The 14,527-nt window shown below is 48.1% G+C and overlaps 1 protein-coding gene across 4 annotated transcripts in view; it reads right to left on the bottom strand.

Annotated features, from left to right (window-relative positions):
• Window positions 1–14,527, bottom strand: part of itga7 (integrin, alpha 7) — a 201,071-nt gene that overhangs the window by 174,684 nt on the left and 11,860 nt on the right. The gene's annotated exons all lie outside the window — the stretch shown is intronic.

The following is a 14,527-nucleotide window of genomic DNA, read 5'->3' as shown; positions in this document are numbered from 1 at the left end:
ATACCGTAACCCAACAACCCCCCCCCCCCCCCCACCTTACTTTTTAGGACACTACGGGCAATTTAGTATGGCCAATCCACCTAACCCGCACATCTTTGGACTGTGGGAGGAAACCGGAGCACCCGGAGGAACCCCACGCAGACACGGGGAGGACATGCAGACTCCACACAGACAGTGACCCAGCCGGGAATCAAACCTGGGACCCTGGAGCTGTGAAGCATTTATGCTAACCACCATGCTACCGTGCTGCCCCTCGAAAGAGTGAGGGGATGGATAAGGGAGCTCGAAACAGAACGGGCAAGGATGGAGAACTCCTGCATAGGGACATCCCTCTGGACCCTGACCGCAGCAACACGCCCATCCCCGCCAGCCAAGCACTCTACAAGCCACCCTCCGGGCATGGAACCAGGTAAGGCAACACTTCGGCCTGACTGAAATGAACATACAGTGCAGAAGGAGGCCATTCGGCCCCACCTAACCTTTTCTTTGGTCACTAAGGGGCAATTTAACATGGCCAATCCACCTAACCTGCACATCTTTGGACTGTGGGAGGAAACCGGAGCACCCGGAGGAAACCCACGCAGACACGGGGAGAACGTGCAGACTCCGCACAGATAGTCACCCGAGGCCGGAATTGAACCTGGGTCCCTGGCGCTGTGATGCAGCAGTGCTAACCACTGTGCCACCGTGCCGCCCCTGACCTGAGCCAGTGACGAAGAGGAGAACGGGATTCAGCAGGCACAGACCTTGGTGGGGAAGTTTGAAGACAGGGACAGAGAATTGAACCAGGATGCTTCCTCGCTATCCATAATTCCTTGTGGAAAGAGGATGTGCAGATATTTGGTGAGGAGACAATCAGATGCGGATGTGATGATCTTCCATGGTCAAAGAACCTGTCCTTGCTCCAAGTCTAGAAATGACTGTCGGCGATATTAGCAAATATTAAGCATGTGCACATTCCTCTGTCTGTCATTTGAATGCAGGTGATGTTTTGGCTAAAGGTTTGGGCAGAGGGTGGGCACAGTAAATGTTCATTCATGAACATCGCGCTTGGAGAACGGTCACTTCGGCCAAGGGCACCCTCAGAACCGGACCCCAACAAGGGGGCAACAGAATGAGGAGGGGGGGGGGGGCAGAGGAAAACTATTAACAGCCAGATACCCCCTTCATAAAACATCAGTTCCTCAGAACAATGCCCTTTCAAGTTTTGGACAAAAACACGCTTTCATTTGAAGCGACTTCGCTGGTGAGATCAAACACACAATGTCAAATAGAGGGAGATGGAGGGCAGAGTGAGTTTTACAGGTTTGGCATGGCATTGTGGTGGAGGTGGAAGACGTGCTCTGCATTTTAAAAAAATTTAGTGTACCCAATTAATTTTTGAAATTAAGGGGCAATTTAGCATGGCCAATCCACCTACCCTGCACATCTTTGGGTTGTGGGGGCGAGACCCACGCAAACATGGGGAGAATGTGCAAACTCCACACGGACAGTGACCCAGAGCCGGGATCGAACCCGGGACCTCGGACGCCGTGAGGCAGCAGGGCTAACCCACTGGACCACCGTGCTGCCCCCGTGCTCTGCATTTTTAAATCGAAGGTAAGAAAAATAAATTAACCCTCGTCCCGTTGCATTAAATTGAAGATATTTGCAGACAATTCCCGCCCCTGTGAAAATCAGCTCTTAGAGTTGGCGATTGAGACAGGTCAGCAGTTCAGTACGAATTGCATTAGAGGCGGAATGTGGAGTGTGTGGCTGATGACAGGTTGGATATATGTAAATACCTGGGGGCAGTTGCGTTAAACAATAAAGTGCCTCAACTATTTGATTGCGAGAAGTGCACCTCGAGCGATGTGATGTTTCTTTATTGTTTGCGTTATGGAAGAAATACCGGTGGTGTTCTCGGCTGTAAAACCTCGAACTGCTGTTCTGATATTCCGCAGGCTAGCACGATTGAAATCGCAGGAGGAACCTGCAGAATTTTTAGTCTGTATATTTGTTGCTGTGGTGCTAATTATTAACCCCAAATCATGAAAGTTAATGACTGAAAGGAATAATTGTGTTCGACAAACACGCATGTTTAATTTAGGACAATTCTACAGATTTTTTGGTGCACAGATTGCACTCAAAGTTGTATAACCTCAGCAAGCGCCAACCTAAAAGGCTTTGATGGACAAGGTATGCTTTCAGGATCTACTACCCAATGGGTGAAAGGGATAACTGTGCAGCATGCACGTCCAGACACACTTAACTCAGTGTGCTGAATTTATCGTGGCTTGAATAAAGGGACCGTTTCATAGAAAAAGTTTGTGAGCCACTGAGATTGGAGCCAATGTGTAAGAAAGTTTCTAACGCCGTGCCATTTCCCCTCCATTACCGGCCATCAGGGGACCCTAGTTCGCTGGTTCACACACTGGGGACTGTGAAATGCTGAGGTTCCGCAAAGACATTCCAGGCAGTTCACAAAACAGCATGAACCTGGGAACAGTAATACGACAAAGCCAGAAGATGGTGCACCTCATGAAAGCAGCAGAGATAGGATTAATACCCTCCCTCCCCAAAGCTTAGAATCATAGAATTTACAGTGCTGAAGGAGGCCTTTCGGCCTATCAAGTCAGCACCAGCCCTTGGAAAAAACACCCTACCCAAGCCCACACCTCCATCCTATCTCAGTTACCATGATGTGGTAACAGTTCCACAAGTGGTAGCCAATGACACCATGAAGCGTAATAAATCTATCACTTCACTACTTAGAATCATACGATTTGTCCAGTGAGGCCATTTATCCCATCGAGTCTGCAACGACCCTCTGAAAGAGCTCTCTATCTTGCCACCCCCCGCCCCCCACACACCCCTGTAACCCCACCTAACTTGCCCATCCCTGGACCCCAAGGGCAATTGCATTTTTGAAACATGGCTAATCCACCTAACCTGCACATCTTTGGACTGTGGGAGAAAACCGGAGCACCCGGAGGAAACCCACGCACACACGAGAACGTGCAAACTCCACACAGACAATGACCCAAGGCCGGAATTGAACCCGGGTCCCTGGCGCTGTGAGGCAGCAGTGCTAACCACTATGCCATCCAAACAGATCAGTCAGGGAGAGAGTTAGGATCATGCAGCTTTATTTGGAGATGCATTTGCTCGCAATACCCAGGATGCAATGCAACTCCCCTGTGATCATACAAGCGACAAATGCTGGTCCATTGCTCTCATACATATTTATATTCGGGCGTGAAATACTGATGGGCCACCACAGGAACAGCTCCATGTTCACACCAGAATCATCCACCAAAGAGAAAAATAATTAAAGTGAAAAGAAGCTGTCCGGTGATATTTGTAGGTATACATGACACACTGCTGTGAATTGGCAGATGTCAAACTGATAAGACACAGCTATAATTAAGTGAATAAATTCATTACGGAATAAAGTACTACACTGACATTCAAAGTTTTACAAATCGACAGGAGTGGGGGAAAGAAGAATAGGAAGGTTGCATTTATATATTGCACTTTTAGCATCATTAAATGTCCAAAGAAATTATATTTGGACAAGGGAAGTGATGGGACTTGCATTCGAAGTGAGGGCTCTTTGTTTCCGCCGTGGGGGGGGGTTTGGTTTAAAAGATGCAGATATTGACAGGTGGGCCGTTGTTGGGGGTGGTGGGAGGATGGGATTGTTGTTATTGTTAAGGGGATTGACTTTGTATTTGTTACCGTTTACTGTTTGGGGGTGGGGTGGGAATTTTGGAGGAAAATGTGAAAATGGGGAATAAAAACATTTTTTTTTAAATGTCCAAAGAAATTTCACATTGGTGGAATAAAACAAAAAATGACATAAAGCTGCACATGGAGAAAGCCGGACTAGTGTTACAAGCATTGTCTCAAAGGTAGGTTTTTGGGCGGCACGGTGGCACAGTGGTTAGCACTGCTGCCTCACGGCGCCAAGGACCAGGTTGGATCCCGACCGCTGGGTCACTGTCTGTGCGGAGTCTGCACGTTCTCCCCGTGTCTGCGTGGGTTTCCTCCGGGTGCTCCGGTTTCCTCCCACTGTCCAAAGATGTGCAGGTTAGGTGGATTGGCCATGATCAATTGCCTCATAGTGTCCAAAAGGTTTGGTGGGGTTATGGGGATAGGGCGCTCTTTCAGAGGGTCCGTGCAGACTCGATGGGCCAAATGGCCTCCTTCTGTACTGTGGAACTTCTATGATTCTATGACATAACAATACAGGTTGGAATTGACAGAACAAACAGTATGGGTTTGCCAAATAAACAATGTAACTTACATAAAGTTTAAAGTGGCCATTTCCATAGATTGCGAGGGGCTTCTTCTCTCAATGGATACCAAGATTTCCACTTGGCCATTTTATATGAGAAGGCCAGAGAAGGTTTATATGCCAGAGAAAACAGCACGGTAGCACAGTGGTTATCACTGTTGCTTCACAGCACCAGAGACCCGGGTTCGATTCCCGGTTTGGGTCACTGTCTGTGTGGAGTCTGCACGTTCTCCCTGTGTCTGCATGGGTTTCCTCCGGGTGCTCCGGTTGCCTCCCACAGTCCAAAGACGTGCAGGTTAGGTGGATTGGCCAGGATCAATTGCCCTCAGTGTCCAAAAAGGTTAGGTGGGGTTGCTGGGTTATGGGGATAGGGTGGAGATGTGGGCTTGAGTAGGGTTCTCTTTCCAAGGGCCGGTGCAGACTCGATGGGCCGAATGGCCTCCTTCAGCACTGTAAATTCTCATGATTCTAACCTTCCGTTGATAGTCTGCTGGGGGACTTCCGACAGGTTGCATCCTGAGGGGTGGATTGCAGGAGTACAAAATTCTCAACTTCTCATGAGGATTCTGGGCCACAGCAAGTCCGAGCAAGCCAGTTATTCTCTTTCGGAGCATCTTAAATGAGGGGAGAGAGGTGGCGAAGTTTCGAGGTTTGGGGAAGGAATGTCAGGTCTTAGTGATGAGATGGCTGAAGGCATGGCCACCAATCATAGTGGACAGGAAGCGGAGGATGTGCACGAGGCCAACATTGGAGGAACACAGAGGGCTGCAGAGGTAGGATTGGGTGAGATATAAATGGCTCAACTTCACAGGTGATACTGCCTCTCTTAGTTTGGTATATCTGAGGAAGCAGATATGTTTCACAAGAATCCACAAGTAGGAAGGATAATGGGCTGTGACATTTTAAAACACACAGCTGTAAAGTACCATAAATCGAAAAGAAATATTGGCAACCTGCCAGAGTGGTGGTGAAATAGTTAAGGCTAAAGTTGAGAGGGATACAGGGGTGTCAACAGACTTGATACTCAAACCATCCAACCAATGAGAAGCAGCCAAAATCACACTCTCGTAGCTGTATTTACATTTTCCAGATACATAAGCGACTTAAAATAGGGGAATCGGATTGGGCTCTGTGAACGAGAGATTGAGAAACTATTCAAACGTATGAAAATGTTAGTAAATTGAGGTGATGGTACAGAGTTTCTTCATGTCTAGCTGCCAAGTCTGGTGTCACAGTGGTGAGACGCAGGCCCCCTATTATACTGACCTGATGTTGGCTGCAATGCTGTTGGGAAGCACGACGGGAAGACAAGGCTTCAAGGGCGGGAGGGAGAGGGGGAAGAATCTAAAAAAGGGACATTTTGAGCCTCGTCACACTCATTTGCTCACAGCTGCACAACAGTGGTGTCACTCGTGGCCAAGCAGAAGGCTGTCCAGCTGCAGTCTCAAAAGATGTGCGGCAGACCCATTGAGCTCCACTCATTTGGGCCGAGACATTTCACTGGATCTACTTGCATGCATGAGCCTTCGAAAATTGAACACAGCTCCAAGTGTTTGATTGGCTTGGGATCGGTCTTTGTCTTTTGGACTAAATTCCAGGGTCAAAGATCACCTGAATGTTGACAGCTGTGTGTGGGGCATGTTGGCGAGGTTGAAGAGGAGAAAAATCAGGGAAGTCGAAAGGGAATTTTGAGGGCCGGTTCGGCTCAGGTGGCTGGACAGCTGGTTCGTGATGCAGAGCGAGGCCAACAGCGTGGGTTCAATCCCCCGTACCGGCTGAGGTTCTCAACTTTTCCCCTCGCCTGAGGTGTGGTGATCCTCAGGTTAAATCACCACCAGTCGCCCACATGACGCTGGAGAGGATCATAGAATCATGGAATATAGTGCAGAAGGAGGCCATTCGGCCCATCGAGTCTGCACCGGCTCCTGGAAAGAGCACCCTACCTACGGTTAACACCTCCACCCTATCCCCATAACCCAATAACCCCACCCAACACTAAGGGCAATTTTGGACACTAAGGGCAATTTAGTATGGCCAATCCACCTAACCTGCACATCTTTGGACTGTGGGAGGAAACCAGAGCACCCGGAGGAAACCCACGCAGACACGGGGAGAACGTGCAGACCCCGCACAGACAGTGACCCAAGCCGGGAATCGAACCCGGGTCTCTGGTGCTGTGAAGCAACAGTGATAATCACTGTTCTACCGTGCTGTTTTCTCTGGCATATAAACCTTCTCTGGCCTTCTCATATAAAATGGCCAAGTGGAAATCTTGGTATCCATTGAGAGAAGAAGCCCCTCACAATCCATGGAAATGGCCACTTTAAACTTTATGTAAGTTACATTGTTTATTTGGCAAACCCATACTGTTTGTTCTGTCAATTCCAACCTGTATTGTTATATCATAGAATCATAGAAGTCCCACAGTACAGAAGGAGGCCATTTGGCCCATCGAGTCTGCACGGACCCTCTGAAAGAGCACCCTATCCCCATAACCCCACCAAACCTTTTGGACACTATAAGGCAATTTAGCATGGCCAATCCACCTAACCTGTACATTTTTGGACTGTGGGAGGAAACCGGAGCACCTGGAGGAAACCCACTCAGACACGGGGAGAACGTGCAGACTCCGCACAGACAGTGACCCAAGCCGGAATCGAACCTGGGACCCTGGAGCTGTGAAGCGATTGTGCTATCCACAATGCTACCGTGCTGCCGCTGCCGCGGATGAGCGGGGAAAGAGAAGCTGATATATTGGCCTTTGCCTCCCTGGTAGCCCGGAGACGGATTTTGTTGTGTTAGCGGAATTCGGAGCCACCAAAGGGGGGGTGTGTGTGGGTGAATGGCCTGACAGAATTCCTGATGCTGGAGAAGATCAACTTCGTCCAGAGGGATGGGTTCGTCGGTGGATAGGTTCGCTCGGAGATGGAAGCCGTTTATTGATTTCTCCAAGGAGAATGGAGGCGTCAGCAAGGGAGGGGGGTGTTAAAATGTGTAAGGCAGGATGGGCTGTTGGTATCAGGCGTTTGGAGGTCTGTGGTTGTTCATTGGGTTGACGTGTTGTCCTTCTGATATTCGGTATTCTGTGTATATGTAAAAAGCCTTGAATAAAAATATATTTTTTTTAATTACCACCGGTCAGCTCTCCCCCCTCAAAGGGGAAAGCAGCCTATGATTATCTAGTGTTTTGACACTTCAATTTTATTCCTTTCTCAATGCACGGAGTGGATGGGCAAACCCCTAATCCATCTCCTGCCTTGCTACAAAAAACAATTCAAATCAAATCCAATTCATGTTCCCCACAAAAGAGACATACTAGATCCAAGAACAGGCATTACAACTGATCTCGGGCCAGATCCTATGCTTGATCTTCGCCAAAACATCGAGAAATAAAGGGAATTCATACCTCCCAAGATGATTATTGCCACCTCCTCCGAAACATTGTTTTCATGGAGTAACTGGTCAACCTTTGTGGCATCTTGCTGGGACATGGTGGCCGTCACATGTTCCCATTTCGCAACATAGTAACTGAAGTTCAAAACCACCCTCATTGGGCTGGATTTCACGTTTGGAAATCAGGACTGCTGCCGGGTCGCGAACCCGATCTCAACACGCCAGTTTCCCATAATGCAGTTGGCCGCAATCAGCAGCTCGCCCGTCATTTTTCCAAAACAAAAATGTCAACAAGCCAATTGACCCGAATACTGTGCTGCTTTACCGCTATCTGAGGTCAAAAAGCAGGAAGGAGCCCCCCCCCCCCCCCCCACTATCTGAGGTAAAAAAAAGCAGGAAGGAGCCCCCCCCACTATCTGAGGTAAAAAAAGCAGGAAGGAGCCCCCCCCACTATCTGAGGTAAAAAAAGCAGGAAGGAGCCCCCCCCACTATCTGAGGTAAAACCAGAGGGAGGCAGTGGTGTAGTGGTATTGTCACCGGACTAGTAATCCAGAGACCCAGGGTAATGCTCTCGGGATCCAGGTTCAAATCCCACCATGGCAGATGATGGAATTTGAATTCAATATAATCTGGGATTAAAAATCTAATGGTGACCAGGAAACCATTGTCGATCATCGTAAAACCCCATCTGGTTCACTAATGTCCTTTAGGGAAGGAAATCTGCCATCCTTACCCGGTCTGGCCTACATGTGACTCCAGATCCACAGCAATGTGGTTGACCCTTAACTACCCTCAGGGGTGGGCAATAAATGTTAGCACAGCCAGCGATGCCCACATCCCATGAACAAATAAAGAAAAAATAAAAGTTGATACCTAGCTCTGTGGCTTCCAGGACACACACCCCGAACTGCCTGGCACTCCACCGCCCTCAGGTGCCGAAGCACTTCCTGTCCAAAACTCTCAGGCCTTTCCGAGACCGTCAGAGATCCATTGCACTCCTTCTCCCCGGGGCCTGCTTGCAGCCTCCAACAGTGCCCGCTACAGTGTTTTAGCGCTGCTCGGACTGCTAGAGCTGCCGGCCAATCGAGAGTGGGACCTCCTCCCACTGAGGGGAGGAAGACTCACGCTGTGCTCGTTAAAGCTGTCAGCAGCGGATTAGCCTGTGGGACGGCCATTTTTAAAGTCGGTTGGCTTTCAAATGGATTTTATAATGGGGGGGGGGGATGGACAGGGGCAGTAATATGCTCCCCCCAACAACCCTTGCCTAAAATCCAGCCCCATATATGAAACCCTTGGGACTTTACAGTCCACAACTACAGTCCACGTCCAAAACAACAGTCAAATGCCAAATGAAAACGTATTAACGCAGTAAACCTGTGGGAAAAGTCTTTATTCAATTTGTTCACACCTTACAAAGGCCTGACTGAGTAAAAGGACGGAGTTTTGGATGGAAACGTTAGCTCCAGAAAGACTCCGTAACTTTCCTCTGCTTAACGTGCTCTCTTCGGACATGTGCGGTACAGGCCGCCATGTCGTCGATGCAGTCAAGCACGTTTTTGGTGGTTTTGTTGTTCCTTTTAAAGGAATTGGCTGGGGGTACAGGCATGCCAGGTGGTCTAATCCCACTCTGATTGGTGGGCATGGTCAGGTGACAAGCTTCGGCTAATCCGCGTTAATAGTACAGAGTTTCGGTTTATGGCGGGCATCATTCCTGAGGATTTGCTATCCTGCCAGCAGAAACGGTCAATGATTTCAATATAACTGCAATGTCGTGTCATCCATGTTTGCCCCATCGCGATTTCACTGACATTATATCAATAATCTTTAGTGTCACAAGTAGGCTTACATTAACACTGCAATGAAGTTACTGCGAAAAGCTCCTCGTCGCCACATTCCAGCGCCTGTTCGGGTACACAGAGAGAGAATTCAGAATGTCCAAATTACCTAACAGCACGTCTTTCGGGACTTGTGGGAGGAAACCGGAGCACCCGGAGGAAACCCACGCAGACACGGGGAGAACGTGCAGACTCCGCACAGACAGTGACCCAAGCCAGGAATCGAACCTGCGACCCTGGAGCTGTGAAGCAACAGTGCTACCCACTGTGCTACCATGCCGACCTTATTCCAATAACAGTATTCCAGTGCGAGGGTCAGGATAGTGTTCAGGATGGACGATGCATCCCATTAGTGTCAGTTAGAGAGTACAAAGTCTCCCTGAGGGGGAGGAATTAGATTAATAAGAGCGTGTCTGACGGCGCAGAGAAAGTGCGAAGAGAGCACAAAGTGGTCTTTGAGCGAGGAAGATCAAAGGATAAAAATTAGCCATCACAAGGCTGAAATCACGATTAAGGACAATGTACAATGACATTTTGCAAGGCGAGGAGTGTGCCCGACACACAGTTAGAAGCAGCAAGTGAAGAGGTGGAGAGACTAGAACAAACAGGGTTAATTAAGGTGATGAGCAGTGAATGGGCCACATCCACTGTGACTATTCAAAAAGCAGAAGGGTTTGTCAGATTATAAGCAAACGGTAAATAAGGTGATTGAAAATGAGACTTACCCACTACCTACCAGTGGAGATTTATTTTAGCCATGGGAAGGTGAAGTCAGGTAGATTTGTCAAATGCATATTTTCAATTCAAATTAACTGAGAAGAACAAAGAGCTCACCACTCACGCACACAAAGGGTTGTGGTGGTGTAACAGGTCACCATTTGCGTGTCTACTGTCCACGCAGGGTCGCAAAGCATCAGAGGCCAGGTACGAAGAGGGATGAAAGGAATGTGCTGCTTCTCAGATGCCATTCTGATAAGACGAGAGAAAGAGTGCAACGTAAGATTGAACGCGGTCCGAGATCGACTTCAAGATCATGGCATCAAAGCTAAATACCATTGGTGTTGTGTTGTGGTGCTGATTGTAACCTACCTGGGTCACCGAATACATGGTGAAGGTGCCCAACCAACGCAAGAGAAGGTGGCGGGGAAATTTGAAAGCAAGGAGACCCGAGAACAATGAGAACATTCATGGGGATTGTTGTCTATTAGCCTAAATGAATCCCTGACTGAGTAAACATCCCTCAGTGTACCCGAGCAGGCACCGGAGTGTGTCAACTAGGAGATTTTCACAGTAACTTCATTGCAGTGTTAATGTAAGCCTACTTGTGACAGTAATAACAATTATTATTCTTACTGTATCAACTGCTCAAAGATGAAATAGCTTCGGAGTGGTCTGTGCAGTGCCAGACGGCGCTTGGAGAGTTAAAGTCGTGATGTTGCTTTGGTTCACTGTGAACCCAAGAAACATCTCAGTCCCAGGACATCACTGCAGGAGTTCCTCAGGATAGTGTCCGAGGCCCAACCATCTCCAGCTGCTTCATCAATGAATGCCCTTCCAACACAAGGTCAGAAGTGGGGATGTTTGTGGATGACTGCACAATGTTCAGCACCATTCGCGACTCCTCAGATATTGAAGCAGTCCATGTCCAAATGCAGCAAGACCTGGACAATATCCAGGCTTGGGCTGATGTAGGTAGCAAGTAACATTTGCACCACACAAGTGCCAGGCAATGACCATCTCCAATAAGAGAGAATTGAAACATCTCTCCTTGACATTCACTGGCATTACCATCACTGAATCCCCCACTATCAACATCCTGGGGGTTACCATAGATCAGAAACTGAACTGGACCCAGCCATATAAATACTGTGGCTACCAGAGCAGGTCAGAGGCTGGGAATCCTGCGGAGAGTAACTCACCTCCTGATCCCCCCAAAGCCTGTCCACCATCTACAAGGCACAAGTCAGGAGTGTGATGAAATACTCTCCAGTTGCCTGGATGAGTGCAGCTCCAACACTCAAGAAGCTTATCATCCAGGACAAAGCAGATTCGCACCTATTGACAAACATTCACTCTCTCCCCCGCCGATGCACGGCAGCAGCCATGTGCATCAAAGATGCACTGCAGGAACTCACCAAGGCTCCTTAGACAGCACCTTGCAAATGCACAACTGCTACCATCTAGAAGGACAAGAGCAGCAGACACACAGGAACACCAGCACCTGCAAGTTCCCCTCCAAGTCACTCACCATCCTGACTTGGAAATGTATTGGTCGTTCCTTCACTGTCACTGGGTCAAAATCCTCCCCAACAGCACAGTGGGTGTACCTACACCACATGGGCTGCAGCGGTTCAAGAAGGCAGCTCACCACCACCTTCTCAAGGGGCAATTAGGGATGGGCAGTAAAAGCTGGCCTAGCCAGCGACGCCCACATCCCGTAAATGAATTTCGAACAAAGTCCCTGATATCATCTAGGAAATCTCCTCTGCATTCTCTCCAATGCCAGAGAATAATACTCGAATAATACTCTAAGCTGTGTTTTTGTAATGGTTTAGCATAATCCCCTTTGCTTTTGTGCATTGGACACATTCAGGATATTGCTCATTTATAGCTACAAAGCCGATGATTCCATATGCGCCTTTGGGAGGGATGGGGCAAACATTTGGACCCTCTGTTGCAAACCTTTATTGTCTGAAAGATTGTACTGTGAATATTCGGGAGTGCTGGCGAAGAGGGGATTTGGAAAAGCTGAAAAAAGATTGATAGTTGGTAGAAACCTCACACTTCAACTGTCATGCACAATGTTGTTTCTTTTTAAAATAAATTTAGAGTACCCAATTATTTTTTTCCCAATTAAGGGGCAATATAGCGTGCTCAATCCACCTACCCTGCACATCTTTGGGTTGTGGGGGCGAGACCCACGCAAACATGGGAAGAATGTGCAAACTCCACACGGACAGTGACCCGGGGCCGGGATCGAAACTGGGGCCTCGGCGCCGTGAGGCAGCAGTGCTAACCACTATGCCGCCATCAATGTTGTGACATAATAGGAACGGCTGAGGTTTTTCATAGCTGGTTCACTTCTCATATAAATCATAGAATCCCTACAGTGCAGAAAGGGGCCATTCAGCCCATCAAGTCTGCACTGACCCTCTGAAAGATCACCCTACTTAATGACCGGGATTTTTAATACTCCCAATATGTAAATGGATGTATCTGAAAACATCTTATTGAGTGACTAACCTGATTAGTGATAAACTATAAACTGCTGGTGTTGCAGAAGTCAGCTTCATGATCGGCCAGTGCCTTCATATCGAAGTGTGAGTGGAATTTCTCCATTCAGAAAAGGAATTATTAATGATTGCTGAGCCCTGCTCCCCGAATCCCAGTTCCGCCATGCCCCTTCAGTAATTGAAGACAGTAATTGTGCATCATTGTCAGACTGACTTGCTTCCTGCTCATCATGCTGAGCAGCCAACAATGCTTGTGCATGTGTCTGAACAAGGGAACTATCTCCATGCCTCGGCCCTCCCTTCCTAATGGTGCGGAAGGTTGGCACAGCCAAGCTTAATCTCACTCTCGTCTGCCTTCCACACGCTCGCACTTGCCAGCTATTTGGAACCGGAGCTGTTTGTTCTCTCCCATGTCCTTGGGCACCGTGACCCAATAGTAGAGCTTCAACAATGGAGGTCGGCATGCTTCGCAACCCAAAATGGCCGTCAACTTGTGTCTTTAGCTGCCTCGGTCCCAAGCTCTGCATTTGCCACCCTAAATTTCATTCAGCTCCGCACACATACTTAACTTAAGAGCTCATGGCGTTGGAGGCAACATATTAGTATGGATGGAGGATTGGTTAATGGACAGGAAGCAGAGAGTCGGGAGAAGCGGGGCATTTTCACGTTGGCAGGCCTTGACGAGGTGCAGTGCCACATGGATCAGTGCTGGAGGCTCAGCTACTTCCAATCAATATTAATGACTCTGGACAAAGAGACCGAGCCTCATTTAATAAAAATGATTCATGATTGGAACGGTAATGCTGCCTTGTGGTATCGCATCCACTGGATTGAAGTGGTACCACCCATTAAATGCCGTGGAGAATTTCACTGACCTGTGCTTCGTTTAAAACCCTGCATTTCCATGCAATAAAAACAGTACGCTTGCCAAAATAACGTACGGGATTTGAGCTCCGCACACAGAAAAAGTAAATTGCATTGGTCCAAGAGAAATTAGTTTGGCATCCAAGACTTTAATCCACTTAATAAAAATCACACACTCCAGGGACCTGTAACTTGCACTGTGCCTTTAAGGATTCAAAGCACGCTCTAACCATCTGCAATTGGAAATTGCTATTGACAGGCAATGCCCTGCCACAAAACTAAATGACAAGCTCAGCAGCTTCGGAGACCAATGTAATTTATTTTTCTTTTAAATTTGAAATGAATTACCTTTGTGCTCATAATATATTCGCTGGGTCAATAGCTCAGAAGTCATTTCCCAGTCGCAGGGTCAGATTTTTGTTGCTTGACAGTAAAGTGTCACCATACACAAGAATTTGCAAATGCATTTAATTTTGCTCAGGACACGTCTGTCTTGTTTCCCATTCCACTCCAGACAGGCTCTTGATTCCTCACAGTCTTGATGAACTGGTAAGGTTGCCTGGCGATCCAGGGACTGCTCAATTACTCCCATATGAAAGCTTTTTTTATTTCCTAGCCAGCATAAATTGTTCATTGTCGGTTAAGATGCACGGTAGCATTGTGGATAGCACAATCGCTTCACAGCTCCAGGGTCCCAGGTTCGATTCCCGGCTTGGGTCACTGTCTGTGTGGAGTCGGCACATCCTCCCCGTGTGTGCGTGGGTTTCCTCCGGGTGCTCCGGTTTCCTCCCACAGTCCAAAGATGTGCAGGTTAGGTGGATTGGCCATGCTAAATTGCCCTTAGTGTCCAAAATTGCCCTTAGTGTTGGGTGGGGTTACTGGGTTATGGGGATAGGGTGGAGGTGTTAATCTTGGGTAGGGTG

This window comes from Scyliorhinus canicula, chromosome 28, assembly GCF_902713615.1.
Source record: "Scyliorhinus canicula chromosome 28, sScyCan1.1, whole genome shotgun sequence".
Taxonomy (NCBI): domain Eukaryota; kingdom Metazoa; phylum Chordata; class Chondrichthyes; order Carcharhiniformes; family Scyliorhinidae; genus Scyliorhinus; species Scyliorhinus canicula.
The sequence above is the reverse complement of the archived record's forward strand: the minus strand, read 5'-3'. Positions and strand labels throughout refer to the sequence as shown.